At 40.8% G+C, this 13,126-nt stretch overlaps 1 protein-coding gene across 1 annotated transcript in view; it reads right to left on the reverse strand.

Annotated features, from left to right (window-relative positions):
• The window catches only part of LOC311023340 (transmembrane protein 132C), a 177,767-nt gene that overhangs the window by 51,973 nt on the left and 112,668 nt on the right, over window positions 1–13,126 (reverse strand). The gene's annotated exons all lie outside the window — the stretch shown is intronic.

The following is a 13,126-nucleotide window of genomic DNA, read 5'->3' on the forward strand; positions in this document are numbered from 1 at the left end:
ATTGACTATATTCTACATGGGTCATTGGCATGTTGTTGAAATGACACGAGTATTTCATACGAAAAGCGAGAGAGGGAAAACGAAACAAATAAGACAGAAAAAAGACTGATGTAGAAGAACAACTCTGTGAGAGGAAAGACAAAGCGAAGAGGAGTCCAAGGATGAGGGAGCAGAGATGAAGGCAGTTTTAATATTAAGAACCGTCTTGACACAAGTAGAGCTATGGGAAAGGCTACAGGTTAAGTAACAGTTTGAAAAAGCAGAGTAATATGATGGTATATTGAGTGTTGACCAGAGGCAAAAACTATGAATGTATAGCATATGAGAGCGCAGGGCAGAATGATGAAGAGGAAGGAAGATACAAACAGAGAGAAGAATGTGGAATATTGTTTTCTTCTCATTACAACACAGTATTTCTTTTGGATCAGTTGGATTTTAAATCTTTACTAAACTGCTTTTTTATCTTCACCCTGTCTATCGTGCCTGCTTCTCTTCACCCGTTTCTCACTTTGGACCTGGAAAAATTGTTATGTATCTCTATCTGGATGTAAAAGACAGTGAACATGCAGAAAGCTAGGGTGTGTGTGTGTGTGTGTGTGTGTGTGTGTGTGTGTGTGTGTGAGATAGACAGAAAGATAACATAGCATGCATCTACATCTGTACTGAGCAGCCACAGCAGAAAAGGAAGAAATTACAAGTCATGCATGCATGTATGTACATTGTTTATGGCATCACATGTGGCATTAATTGAGCAATAAAGTCAGTTAAGATGTGCACGTGTGAAAATCAGATGTTCAGCACGTTACTGCTCCAATTCCATTTCCACGGCTGGGTTAACACATTAATTGGAGCTGTTTCAAGGCGAGTTATCTTGCTGCATTGACATAAACTTGCTTTATGTACTTTAGAAAGGTGCTGTTTCAATCTAGCAGCCCATGTAGATGGCATATATGTATGGAAAAATATGCAACTGTAAACCATTAAATGAAATAAAATAAGGATTTTTTAAATCATTTGTGGTGCTAATATGGAAAATATTAAGCATTCTTATTTAGATGACACATTACACAAGCATAAAAATATTGTCTGTCTTAGCAAAAGCATACTTAGCAAATTAAAGCACACAAGAAGTACATAATGGTTCAGAATGGTTTACTATAGAAACATGACCTGGACATGACCGCGTGTTATCATTTGTTTTCTCGTTAAAGCTATTTTCCCCGTCTTATGCTGTTATCACATCTGTCCAACGTCTACCTGTACAAAGTGTTTTCTGTGTGTGTTTGCTCACACATCTGTGTTTGTGGGTGTATTTGTGTGTGTGTGTGTGTGTGTGTGTGTGTGTGTGTGTGTGTGTGTGTGTGTGTCAGGGCTCAGCTGCAAGAAGAAAATTGGTTGAAGGCACTTAGCTGCAATTTACTACAGTCCCATTAAACACATCAAGTGTATGGCACTTTTTCTCTCTCTCTGTGTGTGTGTCCTTGCCTGCCTGAACAGTATGTGTGTTTGGCCCTGGAGAGTATTTCACATTTAACTGCCTTAATGTACTGCACATGCTGACCATAAGAGTCCACCACACTTATCCTTGGGAAGTGATCATTCCCATACAACTGCTTTAAATTAACATGTCTTACCTGAAAATCAAACAAAACAAATAAAATATGTGTGCTGACATCAGCTGGAGTAAAGACCCTAATAAACATTATGGTCCCACAGAAGAACATTAAATCATGCCCAACAAATTCATTTTATAGACAGGGACAATGCACAATAGAGACATTAAACAAGAAAATAGTATGCCAATGAATACATTCAGCAATACTGTAATTTAGGCCACAAATTAGGTCCGGCAACTAGAATGACTTGGTTATAGATTGGGAAAGATCATCTTTGTGATCATAAAAAAAAATATTGGCGATGGGAGTGTGTCATTAATGTGGTACAGACAGCCTCCAGAAAAAAAGTCATATTCCATGTAAGGAATGACTGCAAATGATAGAACAGTCATCTTATTACTAGGTGTGAACAGTAGGTGGAACTCATTAACAGCTTCCAATCATCAAAAGACAAACATTGTTGCAGCTAAAGAGAGGGAACTGCTTTAAAGCAAAACAGTTCAACTGATTACAGGTTATTTTGTGATCTTTGTCTTCATTATCATATTTTCTAATTCAAGTATCCTTGGTGGAAATAGACAGCAGGAAATGAAGCTTGCCCACGAGCAAGAGGCACATGATTAAGAGAGTTGAAAGAGTTCAGAGCAGTTCAAGTTGAGAAAAGAGAAATGGAGCTATTTGGTCATGGCTGGATTTAAAATGTATTTTTAATGGCCATACAGTTACATCAACTTTTGGCTTTCACGTCATTAAACTACATTTGGTCAGTGATTGCAACAATAATGCACAGTATACAGAATTTTGTTCCTTAAAAAGTGCTTAATGTGAAATTAGAATGAGTCGCCCCCTGATGGTCAGCAGAGAGAATGTACGTTTATGGCACTTCACGTAACTCAGATATACATATATAGAATATTTAAAGTTTTTTGTGGGAAAAACATTGACAACAAATCATTTTATGTTATGTTGGTTCTGTTTCTTTCCTAATATGTCTCCCTCTCTCTCAGAGAGAAGTTCTGTTTCCGCCTTTTAGTCTCGTTGAAGTAAATGAACCTCGACTTTAACTGATATTGTGAATCAGCAGAGCGGCTTCCCGGTGCCACATAAGTCAATACCGCTCACGAGAAGCTGTCTTTCTAATGTGCAAACTGTTGCCTCATCAATATCACATCAGCTCCTCCTGCCAGTGAACACAGGCAGTCTGCATGTTCTTGTCTTGAACGTAGATGGAGCGAACAAGACAACGCGTGTGCACGGAGACGCACTCCAAAAAAAGCCAGTGATCCCAGTTGGTCATGGCAACTATGTTAGACAGGAGATTCATTGTTTTTGATATTGCAATCAAACAATGAAAGTTATCCATCATATTCCAGTTTAGCCCTGTTTAACTATTCATGTGAAACATTTAAACAATGTAAAAATGAACGGAGAGCTTATTGATTGGCAACTGAAGGCCTGAAGGCTCAGCAGTAATCAAACCCTCTTCACCCCAAATCCAATCGTTTCATCATCCCAGTTTGAAGACAAACCTAGTCCACTAGTCACCCTCAGTGAGGTTCAACCTCACTTTAACTGGCAGCTCCGTCTGCAGGGACGTGGTTTGGGGACCAGGTCCAGCGTGGACCGAGTGAACTGGTACAGTTCACCTGAGCAAGGCAGCGACCCCCCAACTATGTAACTATGTCACTCCGACATCTATCCACAACAATTGTGCATGACTTCAGTGCGCATGTGCCTCTCATTTCTTCTCATCAGCTGACCTCACTAAAGCTAAGCGTTAAACGACGCTCTCCCAGAATGCCTTTGTGTGCCTGCACCACTTATCTGTGTACCATTTACCCGCTTGAAAAGTGTTTTCCTCACTACCTGCTGTGGCTGCTCTGCTGTCTGCTGGTTGTGTTTGTCTACCTGATCCACACCTGCTGCCTGTGTTGCCAACTGTAACTTAAGGATCTACCAGCAAGGGGCCTTTTAACCTACCTGGCCAGCCTTTTGAATCTCCTTTGTCCAACTTGTCCAAATTCTTTGTTGCTGGAGTAAAAATTCAGTTAGGGGAAAACTTGCACAAATGACACATAGTGTTTCCTGCTGACTATATACTGCTGCAGTGTGAAGACAGTGCGTTAAAAAAGACGACATCGCAATGTGAGACAGAAATAGACTGACCGGGAACAGCAGAGGCTGAAGGAAGAAAGAGAACAATGGTGAAAAGAAGAAGAAGAATGTGGTTGGAATATTTGAAAAGGAAGTGAGAGAAAGGAAGGGTGATGATGGAGTGAAGAGAGAGAGAGAGGGAGATAGAGAGAGAGAGAGAAAAGAACTCTTTACAAAGAGTACAGAAGACATGGAGAGGAAGGGAGAAATGTAAGAAAAGGAAAAGAAGGATCATGATGTCTAAATATTGAAGAGGAGGAGGAGAAAAGGAGGGGAGGTGGGAGGGAGAGAGAGACAGATGAGGGAGGTGACAGCTGGGCGAGCTGCCTAGACAAGATAGAGGTTTTGGAATATGTGTGTGTGTGCGTGTGTGTGTGTGTGTGTGCGTGTGTGTGTGTGTGTGTGTGTGTGTGTGTGTGTGTGTGTGTGTGTGTGTGTGTGTGCATGTGTGTGTGTGTGTGTGTGTGTGTGTGTGCATGTGTGTGTGTGTGTGTGTGTGTGTGTGCATGTGCGTGTGTGCATGTGTGTGTGTGTGTGTGTGTGTGTGATATGTCAAGGATAAATGGCTATTATCACTATGACAATGTTAATTACAGCTAGACTATTAGGCCTGAGGAGCGCCAGCTCATTTATTTGGCTGCAACACAGTTGTGTGTGGGTGTGTGCCTTTTTTCTTCTTTTTTTTAAACACTTGTGAGTGCATAAGTGTGTGTATGTGTTTGTGTGTGATAGAATCAAATCTATTTGTTAGACTGAGTAATTACTTCAGGCCTTGGCCAAACGCTGAAATGTTTCTTGTAATCCATAAGACTTCAGACTAATAATTACTAACTGAGCTCAAGCCAAATTTCCGCTCTTTCACTGGGAGTTATTTTAAGACTTTCATATAACACATGTTTTCTCCTTATGGAATCAAAGATTATGAACGTGCCATAAATCTTTATCCACATTGGAAATTATTGATTGACCTGCTTCCATCACACATTAGATATTCCTAGATGCAGTGCAAGATAAGGTAAAGATACATACATAGAGTATTATATGTCATGAATATGTGCTCTTGTGCAGAGAGTGAGGCTACAATCACATTACAGGGATTGATAATCAGTTTACATTTTTTTTCAGCCACATCCAAACGTTCAATAATCATTCAATCATTATTATCATTATTATTTGATTGGATCAACCCAGTTATCACCAAAGGGCTCCCTCCTTAAGGTTTTCTGGTTTTCTCACATGACCTAATGAACTAACTGAAATTAAAATGGTAACCATGGGTACAGCTGTCATTTAAGCATTCATTTGCATTTGTAGAGAACAATGAACATTTAATTGGCTGTATTTTACTCGTCAGTTCTGCTGCCGATCATGGACAAAATATACCAGAGAAACAAAGAGGAAGTGTGGAAGTTTGGCTGCGGAACATAATCTGTCTTCTAGTGATTCGTTGGCTTTTGTCACTGCAAATATGCGGTAAACAGCTTATTTATTTTTCATGTTATTATTATCATCATCATTGTGTTGTGTTCTACACAAATTCCTCTCACATGCAACGTTTCACTGCAACAGCCAACACTCAATAATAAACTTTGCTCAATACATCAGTGTTTCTGTGGTATAATTGCATGAACTAGGCACGGCGTAATATGTGTAGGCGTGTAGCACTGATGAGAGCTGAGAGCTGGCGTGGATGGGAGGCCATTTTTGAAGGTACTTTTGATCCTTGTGTGACTAATTCAACCACACACTGTGCGATGAAACATGTCCAATTGATAACGTCAAGGCGATAAAAAGCCCAGCTGGTGGGTGGACAACATTGTGAGCCTTTGATTGTATCAGGTGCTTGTGTGAGAATGTGCAGAAGGTGTATTCATTTAGCAAGAGTGTTGCTGAGGATGCTAAGGTCACCTTATTGCTACTGTGTAAACGATGGGTAAATCACACAGAGTGAAATGGCCGCTGATAACATGTGTAGCTATCGATCTCTGGGTCTGAACGCCAGGCTAGGAGACTTTAGCAGCCATGTATTTCACAGTGAAATGTGGTTTATCTGCAAAATACTGGGATAAAGACGGGTAAGAAACTTAGAAATCGTACCAATGTAGATTAAATTTGCTTGTGTGGGAAACACATTCTCACTATGACGTCATCAAATACCGACGCTGGCCCTTTGCTTCAATCAGGCAACCAGTTCTGAAAAGTCTGGAGGCTGAAGTGCCTGTAGCATTCTCTCTACTGGGTTTAAGGGGGCGACTCCTTTGGTTGAGAAAATGACCCTACTTCTAACTTGATTTATTACCTCAATACACATTGTAAACATTAGTTTATGGTCTCAATCTCTAGTGTCAAGTCTTATTCAATGCAGCAGGATGCTCATTTATTAAATGATGGTTCATTTAGAGTCAAACAGATGATAAAGCAGGGGATGCTTTAGGGTAGGGCTACCTTGTGATTGACAGGTTGGTCCTGTCACTGCAAAGATAACTTTAAAACTTAGTTGTTAAATTGACTTTGAATTATAAAGCTTGTTAAAAGCTTCACACCAGGAGCCAGATGGATCCAGATGCAGTAAGGTTGCTGCTCGCGGCTCCCGTTGTTTCTGGTCATTTCCTCCACTGGTTCCAAAAATCCAAGATGGTGACGGGCCAAAAAGCCAAACTCTGTGCTTCAAAACCAACGTCCACAGAAAGGACAACTCCTTTGCTAATTTTAAGACCTGACATGAATATCCAATGTACTATTCTATTGATCAAATCATGTCTCTAAGTCATGTGAAGAGATTTTCACCGGCTCCGTATCCTCAACCTCTTCACCTCCGCAGCCAATGTCCTGCTGTCCCTGGCTGTCCCAGCTTCCTGTCTGTCACGACACTAATTGCAGCCACTAACGAGATGCTAATGAGCCTGTGGGGGTAGCTGGGAGTCAATCACCCTGTTGCTGGGGCGATTAGCACATGCCTAACCTTCCTCTTTCCTGTCCCACTGCACGGAAAGCAAAGGTTGAATCTATGGAGCGACTCTCACGTGCACACGCTTGTGTTTGCATCACAAACGCACCTTTACACACAGGTGCTAATGGGGCCAAAGGGATAAGTCTTGTTGGGGGCAGCTTTGAGATTTGCCAGTGGTAATTATGCCCAAAGCTTATTGGAGCTTGTATAATTAGCCAGTGTGACTTCCTGGAATGCAGACTGATAGGAAAAATATGAATGGATTAATGCCTACAGTGTGTCTATGTATATATGTTTATACATATGTATTTTAAAGCATATTTACACTTTAACAAACTACTTTTTGCTGGGGAATTTGTATTTTTGGGGTTAGGATATTAAGTTTCATTTCAATTTAATTGAACAAAATGTGGCCCTTTGTAAACACAGACTTATGATTTGTTTTTCAGTTACATGCAATATGTACAATGAGGTAATTATAACTTTTTAATGAAATAATTTGATTGAAAGCTGAATTCCGACATTGGCTAGAACAAACAGATCACATCATAGTTGGAATTGGATCCATATTTCTCAAAGCACTGATGCTAACTGATAATAGTAAGATATGTGGTGTCTCACAAAGACTTCAAAGAGAGATTTGAAAAGTATTGTCGTTTAACATTTTGAATTATTGTGACTCTAATCTCTGCATATGTGTCTCGTGTTCTTCATTTTTTTGATCATCGAGGAGATCCAATTTGCACCACCGTGGCGCTTAGGGCACGTCGAAATGGATAAAAGCCTCAGCTAAATGTCTAAAATACAAAATGGAAATGTAAGAAGCATCTGACATTTTGCTCTCCTCTTCACATATTTATGAAAGGCAAAATGCAGAAGATGGAGGGGAAGGGAGAGTCGGGTTAGAAATGGACGGATGGTGTGGTGTGCGTGTGTGTGTGTGTGCGTGTGTGTGTGTGTGTGTGTCGGGGGCATAAAAGGAGAGAGTCATTTAGAGAGTCAAATTGAGAGAGGGAGAGATTGTTAGATATGAAAGCTAACAGCACATTCAACCCTGCCCCCACCCCACACACACACACACACAAACACACACAAACCACTTTTGCTAAGATCCCCGAGAGAATTGTACTTTCAATTTCCAGACCCCTAATTGCATTAGAACTGCCCTTCTCTCATCTCCTTTCTCTCTTCCTGTTTCTCCACCTCTCTCACCCCCCTTCCTTGGTGCTGTCCAGGACTTCCAAGGGACTATTACATGGTGCTCCACACCTCCGCTCGACCCTTCTCCTCTCTCTCCACAGCCCACTCAGTCCCTCTCCCCTCTCCTTCCACCCCAACCCTTTTAGCTCGGCTTATTTCCTCCCTCTCGCATCTCTTTCCTCACCCTCTCTTTATTTCCACATCCTTCTCTCCCTTTGTCTCCCCCTTTTTTTGCCACGTCTATCAATTAGTCAACCCCCTCCTTCCTTTTTTCTGTCTATTCTCTTTCCTGCCAACGCCTATCAATTCAGCCTTCCCCTCCCCTTATCCCACTTTCCCTCTCCCAGCCACTCATCCTGGCTTTTTCTAACGACTCCCATTTTTCTTTCTCTCTGTCACATCATCAGTCTGTTGGTTGCGGCTCACTTCTCTCACTTGTACTCAGCCAACTCGGCTACTTTGGTGCGAGAGTTGCACTATAGAAGATATATTTGTCATCTACCTTACTTATCAGTGTCGACCAACATCTCCGAACGTTTACAGTAGCTGTCGCCCCGGTGGCCAGACTCCCCTCTCCCTTTCTAGGTTGTCGCCGATGTTTGCTCAAGCTCAGCAGTTGGCCCCCAGCCCGCCCCGGTGCAGCTGCTCTAGGGGCCTAAGGAGGACATAGCGGTTGGACTAAGCAGCTCCCGGGTGGGATTAAAAGTAACCGAGCATGAAGGAGGTGGTTCTCAGCTTCTGATTTGGTCCATGAAAAAAAGCAAAAGTCAAATCAGCGTATCTTGTCAGAAAGTGAGAGCTTTTTTTTGTCTCCCTCCATTACTCGGTCTGGAGGGCTTCGTGTAGGTTTTTCATTACGAACACAGAATACACTTGGTGATTCTGTTTTCTTTGTTCTTCGTGAAATCAGTTGTAGTGTATGGGTGGATTAAAAACCAGCATCCATTGCTCTTTGACTCATGATTAGTCACAACACTCACCTACACTGCATTAGGTGACATAATATGAGTTAAAAACTAAAACAATGGTACAATCTTTGACAGGGATTTTTTAGAATTGTTGGCATTATAGTAAAGTCATGATGTCCTTGAAGGTTCTCAGTCAACCATGCACCCTCAAAGGCAACTCGACTTGCTTTAGGTTTTTGAAACTTTACTTTATCTACAGGTTTAAGTCCTCTTAGGAGCTAATTGCATTGGTAACTTGATTGGGAGGGTAGCGGGGCCGTGGTAGTAACCTGTCAATCAGAGGGTCGCCCCGCCCTAAAGCATACCCTGCTTTATGGTCTCTTTGACTCTAAATGGAACATCAGCAAAATACTTGAAACTAGAGATTGAGAACATAAACTCATGCTTTCAATGTTTACTGAGATAATAAATCAAGTGAGGAATAGCCAGTTCTATACAATTAGACATATTTTTGCAACCAGAGGAGAAGCCCCCTGATGGCCAGCAGAGAGAATGCAGGTTTAAGGCACTTCAGATTGGCTTCACTTTTCCGAAGTTTGCCACCTGGTTAGCCCTGAAGAAGCCTGTTGGATGAGAGGTGAAATGTCTTTAAAAAACCCAAATCATTAGTTTGCTCACTTGACTTGGAAAATAAAGCACAGTTGTGCATTGAAAACATGGCAGTCCGACGGATGCAGGCATTTCATTATTCATCTTTTTGTGCCAGGACAGCCGTTACTGCATAGTTATTTTGGAAGTTGGAAAAAAGTGGTTTTCACACAAATTTTGTTGTCGTTGACTTCAAATCAATGAGGATATTTGCTGAAAGTGCTGAAACATAATATGTGACATGCATTTACATTATATCAGGCAAATGTCTGAGCAGGAGCAATCATCCCAACACGCTCCACCCAGAGCCATTGTGCCTTTGTTGCGCTTGTTTCATTCACTTTGCATGGATCTTAGAAAATAAGAGCCTTCTAGGTTTTGTCATTTTCTAACTTCTCCTCCACACTTTTATTTCTAGGTTTAAACATTGCACTCCCCCCTCCTCCCTTTTTCTCCCATTCTTGTTGACTGATTGGAGCGAGCTGGAGCCGCTTGCTATGGAAATGAACCTGGAGCCCAGGACATGCAAGTTCTCAGTGACCCAAATGCATACACAAGCACACACAGAACATGTCAAATGTGGTGATTAATTGGGTGGTTGAAGGCTGGTAACAAGCAAATAGTGTAACTGAAGAGAAGTAGGGGGCATGGGTGAAAAAAAACACAAGACACGCTCCATTCTTTAGAAAGTGAAAAAGCTCATAGTAGTGATAGTAGTAATAAAACAGGAGTGTTGGAGGTTAATAGCCAAAATAACAGGGTTGAACCACTTGAAATATCTGACGGAGTTTCAACTTAAAAAATGTCAGGAATTGCTTTTAATGAATAGCGACGTTATACGGAAATTATCTACCAATTTGATTGCGACCTTGAAAATAAAATCTCATTCTGAAGACCGGATGAGAGTGTTTGTCAAAGGACCGTCTTGCTTTTCTCCTCTCAGCTACTCATTATTATGTGTCGTATTTATGAGACATTGGAGACAAATATCAGGAGTGTGTCTTTTTTTAATGCTAAACAAATATGCAGGCAAAGAGTGTGCGAGTGAAAGCAGACAGAGGGAGCCTGGGGAGTGTGTTTGGATATTGATTTCACAGTGTCTTGCTTAATGTCAGTGTAAATAAGCAAGCACAGGCATTTAGACACAAACACACACACATACACACACATGCACACGCACGCATACACCCTAACACACACATAGGGGAATTGAGAAAACAGTAGCTTTAGACGTGAAGATAAAACATTGAGGGAAAGTGAGACAAGGTTGTTTCGAATAGACACACATACTGTGAAAATGGTAAATCTATAACTGAGATTCAAAACTCTGTGAAGGCACAGGCAGGCACGCACACACACACACACACACACACACACACGCACACACAATGAGGGAGCAGACATATTGTAATGTAAAAGCATTATGACAAAATACATTTATTTTAGAAAAAAATTTAGATGGGATATGGAAGTTATCAACCAATTGTCTTTTAACATTTTCATCCTTCCTACTGTGTCAACCAAAACAGAAATCATTGTTGCTGACAAGTGAAGATCAAATTTAACTTAATGTATCCAAATAATGCTGATATTACAGGAAGTAAGAACATGTTCCCATCTTTGTCTCGGGCTCACTCCAAGAGGTTGTGAAACACCCTCATTACAGGCAGTGGTGTGTAATTGCGCTTGTAGGGAACATAAAACAACATTATTACTGATCCAATTCATCAGATGCTAAAATACCTCTAAGAGAAGAGAAGTGGTCCATTTCTGACCTACCTCTTAATTTTGTTTTCGCCCTGGCTAACAAGATGTGTTGCTTTGTCCCTCTTTCTTAGTCCATTTGTCTCCATTATTTCCTCTCATGTTTTCTCATTAGTTATACCACAGAGACAGACAGAGTTGTATAGATGGAACTGTCAAAAAAAAGAGCAGGGCTTTTTTTTTTTGTTGCTGCACACAAGCCAAATTAGACACTTACATACAGTCCAAACAGTGTATTCTGTTCATTACTGTCCTGTAATTATGCTTTATTTGTCTTTTGTTCTGCAATGTCAAAATAAGCTGTATATATTTGTATTTTTTCTGAAGCCTGATTTTTGTGTTCACTGAAATGTGAGTAGGTGTGATCCACATACAGTATACAAAGCACTAAAAACAGCAGTGTTTTGAATAAAGTACATCGACGTGTTGTTGCTTCTTTGAAGGAATCACTCAAACGGTGCATGCCTGCAGCATTTGGTTGAAAAAATGCAATTTTGAAAAGGGATTGTGAGTTTTGATCGCAGAGTTTTATTTTGCCATCGAAGTTGGATATTTGTCTCCAACTGTCTTATTTGGCTTGTGTGTAGTTTTTACATGATGAGCAACATTCTGCAACACGTGTGTAAGTAATCACAAAAATATGCAATATTGTACAACTACAACTCGTACCACCAAAACCATCTGCAGGCCTTACATTTCCTCTAGATGCACAATTTAAAATGAGTGGCTAAATAGACCTGATGTAGCTGAAGGTGGTGGGGCACTGTCCAAACTATTCCAGGGGTATGGAGATGTCATCTACCGCCTGGTGACCCAACAACTGCAATGTTTATTTTTTAATTTTTTTTAAAGAAATTCTAATTTGTTCTCTAGCACTTGATAAGCCACCATTAAGCTATGCAACAAGGCAATGGCAATTTACTTTCACCGTACCCCATCTGGTGACACGTTGACATAATCTGGTTTTCAGACAAACTGTGTGACATCCCCAGTCAACGGGAATACAATCGACCAATACCAGAACAAATACAGTTAGGGCGGGACAAAGCAGTTGCATTTAGAACGGTGACATTGTCAGAGCTGTGTATTGTGTGAGGAAAATGATAATGGATTTACTACCTCTTACGAATGTGCCCTTTTTTTGACATGGATTAAAAAAGAACCCCGTTTCTGGCCTTTGTCCTTCCTGACAACTTTCCAGAATCAAAGTTGAAAGGACCGGCTCCCGGAAAATGATTGTTTCTCACTCAGCCACCATGTTTGAAAAGCATCAAGACTGGGTTGCCATTCAAAGGATTGACTGCAAACCCACTTTCAGAGTGTTGAATTCACATTTTCTCTCCTCCTGCTCCACCTTTACTGTTCCCTGTAGGCAATAAATGTAAACAAAATTCACACTTTACTGCAGCAAAGGTTCTGTGAATTAGGTGATAGATCGTTCATTTGATGGGGCAGTAAAAAGAATGACAGAGCATAGGAAATCTGCTATAACTAATAATACTACTTTCTTTTTAAAAATGCTGTCGTAGATAATTCTTTGTTTTCTGAATATTTTCAGAAAAAAATGCACCAGTGATTTTTTTAGAAATGGTGAGTGGACTAATTCTATTGACTTAAAATGAGAGGCGGCAAAGACATTTAATAAATCACATTAATAACATTTTCCCTCTCTAAACTCTCCCTTCTATCCGTCTCTTTCTGTCACCCTCTCTCAGTTTCCATCTCTCTTTGGCTCTCTTTTTGCCCCGCCCCTTCCTCCCTCTCTCCCAAACACTTTCTCCTCTCCTCACCTCCCCACTCCTCTCGAAAAGATGAAACCAATTTTTCAGCCCCCGCAGGAGACAAATTACTCCTAATAATCCCCCGTTTCCTAAAGAGGGCCTCTT

This window comes from Eutrigla gurnardus (genome assembly GCF_963514095.1).
Source record: "Eutrigla gurnardus genome assembly, chromosome: 13".
NCBI classification, from domain to species: domain Eukaryota; kingdom Metazoa; phylum Chordata; class Actinopteri; order Perciformes; family Triglidae; genus Eutrigla; species Eutrigla gurnardus.